Consider the following 13,445-nt stretch of genomic DNA (forward strand, 5'->3'; position numbering starts at 1 on the left):
AACCCTAACCCTACACCTCCTACCCTACCCCTAACCCTAACCCTAACCCTAACCCTAACCCTAACCCTAAACCTAACCCTAACCCTAACCCTAACCCTAACCCTAACCCTAACCTAACCCTAAACCTAACCCTAAACCTAACCCTAAACCTAACCCTAAACCTAAACCTTACCTTAACTTAAATCGCCCCTCTGTCGACTGAAATCGCCCTTCTGTCTCTGCGCTGTTGTCGCCGCATTGTTGTCGGCGCGTTGATAACGTCATGGTTTTAGCGACGTGGTTTAATTGGCGTGGTTTTGTCGTTCGCCCTTTTGTCAGGTCACGGTGCAGGATTGCAAACTTCATTTATGACCAGAGAGAAAAACTGAAGGAGGAAGAAAAAGAAAGAAAGGAAACAGAAAAAAGAAAGAGATAAAAGGAGGAGAGCAGAGAGAAAAGAGGACCTTTTGCAGCTATGCACAACAACACTAGACAAATAAACCACCAGTCCTTTGATAATTGGCAGAGATGCCGGCAGTGTGAGAAAGAGGGATGGCCCCAGGATATGTTTCAGCATTGCCATAGATGTGGTGAGGAAGGGCATTTAAGACAGTATTGCAGACAGGGTTCCTCCCACCACCGATACTAGAGTGACCCATCCAGAGCCCCTTTCCCAAAAGAAAACCCTTTCCAGCTAAGGGAAAGGGGGAATGTAAGAAGTCCCAGTGGAAATCAGACAGAGGAAATGACCCACAAACTCTGTGACTAGAAAAGGAAAATACGGAGTTCTGGGCCACCTTTAATGTCCTCACCATTCTCCTGAGGACTGGCCCATGATCACAGTTACAATCAGTGGGAGAGAATAGGAGTGCTTAACAGATACCAGAGCAACATCATCTCTCATCACCACACTTCCCTCAAGGGCTCAGTGGTACTAGGGGCTCGAGACAACATTATTGGAGTTGGTGGAAAAATCATCCCTGTAGAATTCACCAATGAAATGAAGTGGAGATTGGCACCTTCTCCTTAGATTACATTTTCACCATCTTCCCCAGTGTCAGCCTCTGCTTTGCTGCTGCTTCAGCTGCCATTGTAACGGGGAGGGGGGGCATGGTATTTGGGAGGGGAATCATGATGTGCTGGAGGAAGATTCTAGACGCTGACCTGACCATCTTACTGCACATGTGGAGGAAGGGAGTTTCCTGCTAAGGTTAACTGTCCAGCATTCCATCCTGGTGATGTCTTTTGAAGTTATCTCCCACTTGACAGTTGGGTGCATTACAATTGGACTATGGACTGGGGTGCCAAAGGGAGGGGATTGAATTATACATGATATTCTTTACTTTCATGCCTAATTAACCAGTTTCAGCTTAGCTTTGCTACTGTTCGTTTATAATTAGTAAAAGTACACTTGATTTCAAACAAATGGAGTTGAGTGGTTTCTTTCCTGATTATTAAATGAAGTCGCAGCTGACACCCAGTCTCCATTGTCTCTCATGGGCAGAGACTTACTATGCAAAATGGGAGCCACGATAAAATATAACAAAGCAGAGTTAACACTGGACATTCCTGCTAAGCATATGCAGCTCTTAGTGAGGGAAAAATAAAAACTACATGAGGACCAGAGGAATTTGCCCTCTTCTCCATGGGGTTGGGATGCTTCTGAGGTTGGATTACTAAAAGAAGCTACCCTGGTTAAAATTCTGGTGAAGGAAGGATCACCTCTCTGCATTCCTCAGTTCACAATCCCAGTGGAGGCAATCAAACCCATAAGAAAATTAATAAAGACATACTTTGAGCTGGTGTGTGTGTGTGTTCTTCGCAAATGCACCTCCTCTGCAATACCCCCATTTTTCCAGTTGAGAAATCACAGGTGGACCAGGAGGGAAATCCCATTTTTAGATTTGTGAATGACTTGAGGTTCATAAATAACCACATGATAACTCGTGCAGCACAAAACCCAGCCACAATAATCACCAAAGTTCCAGCCTCAGCCACATATTTCATGATTATAGATCTGTATTTAGTATCCCGGTAGACCGGTCATCCCAGTACTTGTTTGCTTTCATCTGGGAGGACCAACAATAAATTCATGTGCTACAAGGATATACTGAGTCCCCTACTCTCTGCTTGGGAAAGTGGGAAGACCTCTCCTCTATCTCCCTCCCAGGGGGTCAACTTTGATCCAATATGTGGATGATCTTTTATTGGCATCATACACTGAACAAACTTGTAAGGCTGATACCTATCACCTGCTCCTATCCTTAGCTCAGAGGGGGCATAAGACATCTCCTTCAAAATTACAATACTTACAAGAGGTCACATATCTAGATTATGTCATTGCTCTCGGAATATGGAAATTAACCCGAGGGAGAATTGAAACTATTTTAGTAATGAAGCCCCTGCGCATAAAGGGACAAGTGCACATCCTACTGGGGGTACTGGGATACTGCCCATGGATTCCCTCCTTTGGGCAATTAGCCAAACCCCTGATCCAGATGACCACTAAAGATATGCCAGACTCTGTCACCTGGACCAGACCACTAACTTTAACTTTGGAAAAGATAAAGCAAATACTAGTTTCAGCACCAGCCCTTGGTCTGCCTAATTACTAGAAACCCTTTTTCTTGTTTATACATGAGGAACAGGGAGAGGGATCAGGTGTCTTAGCACAGCAATTTGGCTCCTCACTCTACCTGGTAGCCTATCATTCAGTTCAATTAGACCCAGTGGCTAGAGAAACAGTCTCCTGCCTAAGAGCTGTAATTGTCATGGTAGAAATTGTAAAACAATCAAGAGATTTAGTTTTGGGGTGACCCCTTGTCTTGAAGGTCCCCTACAGTGTGTTTGCAATCCTCTTAAAGTAACAAACTCAGGCCTTTATGCAACAGTGCTTAGCACAGTATGAGGCAGAGCTTAAATCAGACCACATTTTCTTTGAGAGATATATGACCTTAAACCCTGCCACCTTATTGCCAGCAGAACCATCAGGGGATAACCTACACTATTACATACACCTAATCCAAGACACTGAACTATCCCAACCCGATCTAACTGATGTCCCACTACAAAATCCTGATCTTGAACTCTATACAGATGGATCCTCATACATACATGAAGGGAGGAGAGTAACAGGAGTAGCTGTGGTCTCTCTCTATGAGATAATATGGGTGGCACCATTTCCCTCCTCTTATAGCGCTCAGGTGGCTGAACTCATGGCTCTAATTCAAGCCTGTGAGACAGCGAGGGACTGATCTACCAATGTTTACACAGACTCCAGATATGAGTTTGGAATTTGCCATGCTACCAGGGCCAACAGGGATTTTTAACTTCAGCGAGACAGCCCATCGCCCATGCAAAATTAGTTTCCAAATTATTGCTGGCTATTCAGCTACCTTCGGCAGTAGTCATCGTTCATTGTAGAGCACACAAAAAAGACAAAACAGAAATCACCAAGGACAACCAATATGCAGACCTAGCTGCAAAGTAGATTGCCACCCAGCCTTTCCCAGTCCAAACAATGGCTCCAACCTTAAGGGTGGATACAAAGATAGAGGAAGGGGAAAGAGAACATTGGGAGAAGACGTTTGAGGCAGTATACAGAGAGAGATTTTGGCAGGTCTCAGATGGCAGACCCATAGCCCCATGCCACCTCTTATGACTCAATGGCCATTGGCTATACGCCAAAGGCCATTGTGGTACTTAGGCTATGGTGAGTGCCATAAGAAGGGTCTGGTATGGACAGGAAATTCTCCAGCTGGACAGACATGGGAGATGTGAACTCCTAAAAGTCTCACATGAACCCTGTCTGACAAACCATCTCTGAAGATTCTTTTGAATCAGAACCCCCACTGGAGATGGGAGTGAAGAAGGGCAGCGTCTCATCAGACCCTGAGAGAAGCAACAGATCTCTCATGGGTTAGAGATTTGCCAATGAATCAGAGTTGGGGTGGCAGCTTTCATGGCTGACAAGATGCTGACCTTTTTGTCAAAATAAGTTTGGAACAGGCAGAGACCAGGAGAGAAAAAAGACCTGGTAAGAGAATTTAACTAACCAACAACTATAAATTAAACCTAGAAAAGGCAAAGAAATTTTGAGAACATAAATAATACTGAAAGTCAGATCGGGACTTTTTTTCTCCTAAAAGAAAAAGAACAAAGGAAGGTAGAGGATTGTAACACCATCCCCCCCCCGAAGTTCTTTGTCTGCACTTTTGAACAGAAGAACAGAAAGCAGAGCAGTTACAAACTCACATAATTATAACATTAAATTTGGTTTTGGATCTTAAACAAAACCAATATTTTTACTTTGTTTGAATTCCTTCCAGCTAAAATAATCAAGAAAAAAGCACGTTTTTCTTCTGAACCCACTGAATATAAACTCTAATCTGATCTCGGATATCAAATAGAAACTAAATATTTTGATCTCTTTTTCACTGATAACAGATAATCTAATCTTGACTGTGTGGGAAGTTTTAATTAACCAACTACCATAAATCAGAAGTTGCAAGAGCAGGAGGCAAAAGAGACACCTACCCGAATCTAGCTCTTAATAAGTTTGTTCTAATTGATCTGTTTTAAGCAGCTGTGGCTGAATGGAGATGGAAGGTGACGGGGGAAGAATTATTACAGAGATAAGAACTGAAAAATGCTAGTTTTTTTTTTTCTTCCCCCCTTCGTCTTTTTATTTTACTGCAAAAGATTAAGATGGCCCCGGTTTCACTTCCGGTCCCACAGTAGCTAAAACTTAAGGTGGATCAGAGCCTCAAAATAAGACTTTGTATAACTAACTGCAATCTTGGAACTAGATATTAAGGAAGAACAAAAGACCAAGATGGCTCCCATTGTTCTCCTCTATAGCAGTGGAAGTGGAAAAACTTATGGTGGACCAGAACTCTGAAATAACTATATAGCTAATTCTAACTTTGGAACAGGACGTTATGGAAAGCTGGGAATTTGAAAAACTATGTGATATTATAAAAAATATGCATAAATAATTAAAATCAAGCCTAAATAGAATTCTGAACTGAGAGAAGCAGATATCTAAAGAAGAATTCAAAGAAGGGGGGCAAGGGGAACAAGATAATGAAGGAGTAGAAATGGAGGGAAACAAAAGGCAGACAAAAGATGTTGATGTTGTTAGGGACATAAGGAATATTGAAGAGGGAGGTTTTGCCCCAACAAAGAGAAATAAAAAACATCCTTTTGGTGGTGACTTGGGGAAAGTTGGGGAGAGTGGATGTGCCGAAGCAAAGAGAAGGGAGAGGGCAGGAGCAGAGAAGTGGGACAAAAGACTTACTAGGAAAAAATCAGACAACCAGAAATTTTTATGTGGGAGAATATAAAACTAAGATAAGGGTTTTGTTTCTAAATATGACAATAAAATGGAGTTACTAATTGATTGAATGTAATAATGGAAAAATAATTAAGCAAATGTTATAACATAAAAATGAAATAAAAATATACCAGTTTATTTCTTTTGAAAATGAATAGAAATAAAGAATAAGTTTTAATCTCTAAATTATACATTTTAAATAAAAACATGTCATTTAACTAATTATACATAAACTGAGTGAGGGGATAATTTTTCATTGACTCTAAAAGAAAAAGAAGAGAGTTAATGTGAGTTTTATAAAGGCAATATTTGTGGAAAGAAACTGTCAATATTTGATTAATGCTAACTTAAACTGTTATTTTTTTCTATGACATATATATATATATATATATATATATATATATATATATATATATATATATATATATATATATATATATATATATATATATTCTGCTTTGTCTTCAAAGAACTGAAGTACATGGAAAAGGTCTCCTCACCATCTGGGGATCTAAAAGAAAAATTCCTAATTTTTCAACAGTAATTTAACCAAATTCACCTCCAGCCATCTCATTTAGTCAACTGGAGGAGACTGCTTTGCTTTGGCGTGACAAGTTATATCAACTTTGCTGGTGTCCTTTGAAAATTAGAAAATTTGCAGAAAATAGCAGAAAATAAGCTTTTTATAAAGGAATAAAGAAAGATCAAACCACCACAAATTCTTGTTGGGTTCATTGATTGATTGATTGTGCCATCAAGTCATTTTTTAAAATCATAACCCATGTTTAACCACCACAAAATGGCTGGATTTACATAAAAGACTAAACCAAAACTAAACAAGCCACATCAGCTATGTATGTGCTACTGGATTTTTCTCTACCTAGAATTTGTTTTTTACAGAAAACTTGTACAACTTATGAGTTTTTTTAAAGGATATATCAAATCAAGCAAAAATATATCAAATACCACTAGGTCGATTTGATGTATTGTGGTTCTCACTGATCAAATTTCTAGGTGAATCTTTTTTAAATAGGAGACAGCCCAATTTTCCAAGATGAACTAATTTTTCCTCTGATTCTTTCTCTAGTCAGTGAACAATTTATCAAACAGATCAGTGGTGGGGTTTCAAAAATTTTTAGAACCTATTCTGTATGTGTGGCCTGTTTTGTGGAAGTGGCTTGGTGGTCATGTGACCAGGTGGGAGTGGCCAACTTGGAAAATGTGATGAACTCATTTGATGACGCTCTTGCTTAGTAACCAAAGTTTTAGACTCAATTGTGGTTGTAAGTTCTCTTCCTTCCTTTCTTTCTCTTTCCTTCTTTTTCTCTCCCTTTCTCTCTCTTTTTCTCTCCCTCTCCCTCCCTCCATTCCTTCCTTCCTTTCTTTCTTGTATTTATCTCTCCCACTTTCTTTCTTTCTCCTCTCCCTCCCTCCCTCCTTCCTTCCTTCTTTCTTTCTCTCTCTTTCTTTCTCTTTCTTTCTTTCTTTCTTTCTTTCTAAATCATGCTAAGGTTTGATGAAACAGTCACAAGTTTAGGGTGTATTAAGTCTTTTTCCAAAACTTAAACCAGGATTCCAACAAAAACCTTTAGGTCAGCATCAAACTCAGGTTTTGACTTTTATCCACAGCCCACCCCACCAGCTTCAAAAGATCGGGACAGACCAGGTCTCTCCAGCCCTCTCTCAACAGAGGGGGAGGAATAAGACACCACCTATGTCTAGTCTACAATGCACCCTTTGTAGCAGTTCCAAGAAGATTCCACAATTTGATTCAGGAGATCCTGAGGGCACAGATCAACCCCCAAGTGGCTTCAACAGCTCTCAGAGAGAGAGAGAGAGAGAGAGAGAGAGAGAGAGAGAGAGAGAGAGAGAGAGAGAGAGAGAGAGAACACCCAGATAACTAAAAAAAAAAAACAATCCTTCCCTTCCCCCACCCACCCCCATCCCCACCCAAATCTGGTCAGAACCTATCTTTCCCCTACCATCCAGTACCAACTAGTACCTAGCCTTCCTCCCCAACACACACACACACACACCGCCATCACAACTGATGAAGCTTCTTGGATGAGAAGTGAAATGTTTTGTTCTTCTTCCTCAAGGAAAAAATAATTCAGTTGCCTTTTGGAAAAAGCACCTTTGAGACATAAAGGTTCCCCTCGCACATAGGTGCGAGTCATTCTCAGCTCATTCTTTTCTCCTAAAAGGGTCCTGGGCTGGGAAAACACAACTGGGTGGGAAAGACCACTGGATGTAAGGATGTTCAAGGGGGCAAACTGGCAGCGCCAAAGGTGGAGATGGCTGGGAAAGGGAGTGCTGAAGTGGAGCCCTCACAGGGTGAAGAGCTTCCAAGCTACAGGTGCAGTCTATCTGCAGCCGTGAATGCCTGCAAGCAGCAGCTTCAGGCACCTGCTCGTGGCTGACAGTTCTGTTTGGGAGCGGAGGCGGAGGTGGCGGCAGTGGTGGCAGGCGCAGCACAGGATATCCCGGAGCCCAGGCACTTTTGGAACCCTTGGGGTTCTTCTTATGGGACATGCTGGCTGGCGTTGCTTCAGGCACCCCGGTTGCTGGCTCCTCTGTACGCAGCCCGTTCCCCCTCCCCCCAAAAAGACAATTTTCTTAAAATAAAACACCTCTGCAGACAATCTTGAAAACTGCGAGATTGCTTTGGGAGGGGGTAGATGGGCAGCATCCCCCCCACATCCTTGGGTACTTGCAGCCTCGGAGCCTGCAGCAACTTACATAGTAAAGGCAATTAAGAACTTCTCTCGCTCGTGAGAAGATTTTCTTTACTGTGCAAAGGCTTGCTTTAAGACTGCAAGCTCTTAGGCTGCAGGCGCCCAGGGAGGGGGGCAGGAAGAAATGCTACCTGTCTGCCCCCTCCCAAAGCAACCTCACAGGTTTTCAAGATAGTCTGGAGAGGCATTTTTAAAAAAGAAACCCCTGAAAAAGCCGCAAGATCTGGAGAGGCGGGCAGGCGGTATTTGGAGGGGGGAATCCCCAGAACCAGTTTGCCCAGCCAGCAACCTGAAGAGGTCCGTGCGGGGCTCCAGAAGCTGCAAAGTGCATTAGGAGGGGCAGAGGTCCATGAACCCAGTGGGGAGCCTAGGCAAAGGAGGGGGCGGTGAACTGGGCAGAGGAAGAGGGAAACTACTGCTACTGCTGGAGCTGCCATTGCCCCACTGGGTTTGGGGACTTCTGCCCCTTGTGCCGTACTTTGCAGCCGCCGGAGCCCTGCACAGACCTCTTTGGGCAACCTGGCCAGGGGGGATTCCTTCCAGCACCCCAAAGTGGTCTGTGCAATGCTCCAGCGGCTGCAAAGCGCATCACAAGGGGCAGAAGTCCCTGAAACCTTGTCCGCCGAGTGCTGGCTGGGTGGGTACCCACTTCTCATCTTGAAGGCAATATCATGGAACCCACTGCTGCTGCTGCTGAGGGAGAGCTGGCTGGACAGCACCCCCGTTGACTGCCCTCTCCTGGGCCATGCCCACACCCCTGCCTGGCCCATCCACCAAGGAGGAGGCGACAGGGGCGTGTTGCTGGGCGGCGGGCAGGGCGTTGCTTGCCAAGTCTGGGGAGGTCTTTTGCTGGTAGCCAGGCCGCGCAGCGCCACACAGGCCACCACTGCCCTGCTGCCCTGTGCTTTGCTGGGCCAGTCCGGGGAGGTCCTTTGCTGGTGGTCAGTCCATGCCGCGCAAGCTACTGGCACTGTCCCCAGCCCCATGACCGTGCTTGCTGGCGGCCAGGCATCTTAGGCAAGTCCAGGGACCTTGCAAAAGTCTTGCAAGGTCCTCAAACTTGCCAAAGATGCCAGCCACACTGCATAAGCTGCTGCCACCGTCCCCACCCCAGCGCCCATGCTTGCTGGCAGCCCTGTGGCCCTGCGCTATAAGCAAGCCCGGTATCCTTGCAAGGCCGCAAAAGGTCACTGGATTCACTTATAGTGCAGGGCCATGGCAGGACGCTCCAGCTGGCCTGCCGCCACCCACCCCCTGCCCCACGCTTAGTTGCAGCTTACTTACCTCCTCGGCAAGCAGCAAAAGAGAGCCAAGCAGAAAAAAAGGTAAGTGGGTTTAGATAGGGCTCTTAGAGGTGGGCGGGGTAATTGGTGAGTCAGCCAATCAGTGAGCAGCGGGTGGGGCTAGTGTGGTACAGACAGACGGGGAGGGAGCTGGAACCGGTTCTAACCGGCATGGTAGATTTGTGGAACCTCTTCTATAGAACCGGTTAGAACCAGCAGGAACCCACCCCTGATACAGATGTATCTACTTTATCTTATGTCATTAAAATTTTCATATGAATGATAATTACCTGGTATGATAGATATTATATCATTTTCTAGCCTTTTCAATAAACTCATCTTTACCCTATCGTGTATGATAAATATGCAAAAATGTGAAATTTCTAAAAAAAAACCTGCTTTGGTTGTGTATACCAGTGGTGGGTTTCAATTTTTTTTACTACCTACTCTGTGGATGTGGCCTATTTTGTGGGCATGGCTTGGCAGTCATGTGACTGAGTGGGTGTGGTCAACTTGATGTCACTCACCAGGAGATGTCATGGATTGGGTAAAATGTGGTGAAGCTCACTTAACAATGCTCTTGCTTAGCAACCAAAATTTTGGGTTCAATTGTAGTTATAAGTCAAGGACTATCTCTGCCTTCCTCTACATCACAGCCTTGTCCAAGTGAACTCCTTCTCCTTTCTGGAAATTTTCCTCTCTGTTAGAGGCACGAAAATAATCCAGACAATGTAAGGTTTCTTACTGCAGCAGGGGGTTGGATTAGATGGCTGCTGAGTAGCCTTCTAGCCCTAAATTGCTTGTTGTTTTTCTTTCTTTCTTTCTTTCTTTCTTTCTTTCTTTCTTTCTTTCTTTCTCCCTCCCTTCCCTCTGTGGGAAGCAACCAACCCCGCCCCCAAATAAAATATTACTCCCAGAAAGCCTCATTCCATAAGCCTGCCAGATAGATAATGAGATAATGAGCCTATAGAAAGTTTCGCTCCATTTACAAGCAGGGAATGATCCAAACCCTTTTAGAAACACAAAGCCCATATTGCACAAACCCCAAAAACTTCAAAAATATAGAACCAAATAAGAATCCTACCTTTTATCCAGTTTGTTATTCAGTTGACCCAGAAACAAACTGCTGAATGTCACTTTGCAAACTTCCCTTTTCAATTTAAAGCAGGTTTCAATTTAAAGTTTGCAGCATTAAGACTTGTGGACTTCAACTCCCAGAATTCCACAGTCAGGCATGCTCAGTTCTGATTTAAAGCAACAGCATTTTTTCCCCTACTTTGGTGAATCCCAGTTAAAAAGTGAAAATCCTTCTTTCTTTTTATTTCTTTTTCTTTCTCCCTTCCACTCATTCCTCCCTCTCCCGCCACCTCTCTTTTAGTTTTTAAAACCTCTTTTCCCTTGCCTGAACCAACAGGGAAAAGGGCTTTAAAAAAAAGAGCTTCTGACGGGGGTTCAGGTGCATGGCCAAGCAACCATTACTACCGGTCCGGTACGCCAGATTTTCACTACCTCTTCTGGTGTACTGGACAGGACCGGGAGGAACCCACCTCTGTTGTATACCTAGAAGGCATGCTAAACAATAATGCCCATTGATCTGTTTATTGGGAATAGAAAATAGAAGTAAATAATAAGAGACATTTGCATTGGGGCAGGAGCTAAAAAAAAACAACATTGTAATTTATTTCTTCATCCAATTACAATATTTCCTTGCTCTTTTATTTAACTATGCATATGGAGTATCCTATTTGCTTTGCAAAACTCTTTTTATAATAGTATCTTCATTTTTTACAAATGCCCTACCCTACTCTAACCCATCTATCCTCTCCCCCTCCAATGAAATTACAAAAAGATTTCTGGCATTTTGAATGTAAGCAATTGCATCTATAATTTAACATAGCTACAAAATTGCATCTACAAACATGGAGGGTTTTTAGAAAGCCTATTATGCTGTGCTTTTTACTTCTTATTATGTACAGTTTTTCAATCCCTTTCTTCTCTTTTGCTCCCTAAGGAATTATGCAAACAAATCACAACGCTTAAAAAAAAAAAAGAAATTATTCCCCCCCCCCTTTTTTTCTTTTGGGTGTGTAATATGACTAAATCCAATAGTGCTTTCATTCCCAACATGCTTATTCATTTAAATGTGGGAAGTTATGGCATAAAATAGTTAGGAACAAACATGCCTTTAGGTTTTATTAATACTTGCAAAAGTGATGTTCAGAAATCAAATGGAGCCTTTTTATTATAAAAACTCTGTAATGTACTGTCTTCCTCCCCCTTGCAATAAAACCAATAGGAGACAAGTTGCTTAGTCAAACAACATTTTGATATTCTAAAGCACAAAATGAGTATGTGAATTATAATAATATACCCAGTAATCACTATTCAAGCACTTCTGCTGGAACAAAGAACTGTGCCCCCAAAAAATCATTCAGGAATGGCAGGCTGTTATATTCTTAAAATGAATTAATAGAGTATTTGTTCAGGCTTGAAAGTCTTGGTCAATGAACATACCCTCCTCACAGGGCCATCAAATCTTGTTATCTTGTTATTCTGTAATAATTTGTTAAAACTATGAATATGCACATGAGCAAGGACAAACCCAACAATCTCTGCTTCTCCTCCCTTCCTCTCTCTCTACCTCTCTCTGAGTTGTCTGTATTACTCAGAAAGGGACAATAAGGAATAGTCTTTTTCCAGTTTGTTCTTCATAAGATGTGTGCTGGTATATCAAGAAAAGTTGTCAATGAAGATTCTGAAGACTGGGGATGATGTCTATCATTGACATCCTACAGTCTCGAAAGACTATGATATCATGCTCTGGAAAGAGTTCCTAAAACAGCATCTGGTGGGACTAAAAAGGCCAATTTGAGAGTGGCAATCCCTTCCACACTGAGGGCAGCCCCCGATTTTGCTGGTTCTGGGACTTCTTCTTTGCTTCGGCCTGCCGGACAAATGTCACTTCGAATTGGATAAGGTCATGCTGCGTCTTTAGCCTCCAAGCTGAATGATCAGAGGTCAAGGTTTCCCAGCTGTTAATGTTCATTCCCAAGGCCTTTAAATCCCTCTTGCAGATATCCTTGTATCGCAACTGTGGTCTCCCTCTGGGGCGCTTTCCCTGCACTAATTCTCCATACAGGAGATCTTTTGGAATCCAACCATCAGCCATTCTCACAACATGCCCAAGCCAGCATAGACATCGCTGTTTCAATAGTATATACATACTAGAAATTCCAGCACATTCCAAGACTGTGGTATTTGGAATTTTGTCATGCCAGGTGATGCCAAGAATACGTCAGAGACAGCGCATATGAAAGGTGTTCAACTTTCTCTCCTCCTGTACATAAAGGGCCCAGGACTCACTGCAGTACAGGAGTGTGCTCAGGATGCAGGCTCTATAAACCTGGTAAAGGGAGAGAGGAGAAGGAGAGAGGAAGGGGAAGTTGAGAAGGGAAGGATGACAGAGGGAAGAAAGGAGGAAGGGAAGGGGAAAGAGAGGGAGAAGAAAGTGATGGATAAAGTACAGATATGGTATATGGAGAGCAGAAGAGCCAATAATTGATTTTTGGGAGTTGTTGGTAAGATGAATTGATGTAAACATTTAATAATGCAATATGATGTTGGTTATGTAATAGTATACATGTGATTGATTATATGTTATGAAAATGAAAAAATAAAAAACTTTAAAACACAAATGTTAAAGGAAAAATGGAGTCTGGCTTCCCAGCGTGCACTTATATTTAGATTGTGGGCTAATGGGTAAAGGGGTTGTCTCAGCTTCAAAACAATATAATTGGTATTTGTCCTTCTGGCCACTAGATGGTGTTAGACAGCAACAATAGTATACATAAAAATGGTATGCTTGGGGCATGACACTCCCTTTCTGGTATCAACTGATTCCACTATTTGAGGTCCAAGATAGTAGCATTAGGTGAGCTGCATGGAATGTCAACACAGAGAGTTGACACTGTCATTGCCTCGCACTTTGCAGACCAAAATGGAGGTTCAGCAGGGAGGGCCTGCCAGGCAAGACCTGTGCACGCCTAAATGGAGCTCTGTTTTGGCTGGCAAAGTGCCAGATGAGGCCTGTGCAGATCTAAATGGAACCCCACC

The sequence above is a fragment of the Thamnophis elegans genome, chromosome 11, assembly GCF_009769535.1.
Source record: "Thamnophis elegans isolate rThaEle1 chromosome 11, rThaEle1.pri, whole genome shotgun sequence".
Lineage (NCBI taxonomy): Eukaryota > Metazoa > Chordata > Lepidosauria > Squamata > Colubridae > Thamnophis > Thamnophis elegans.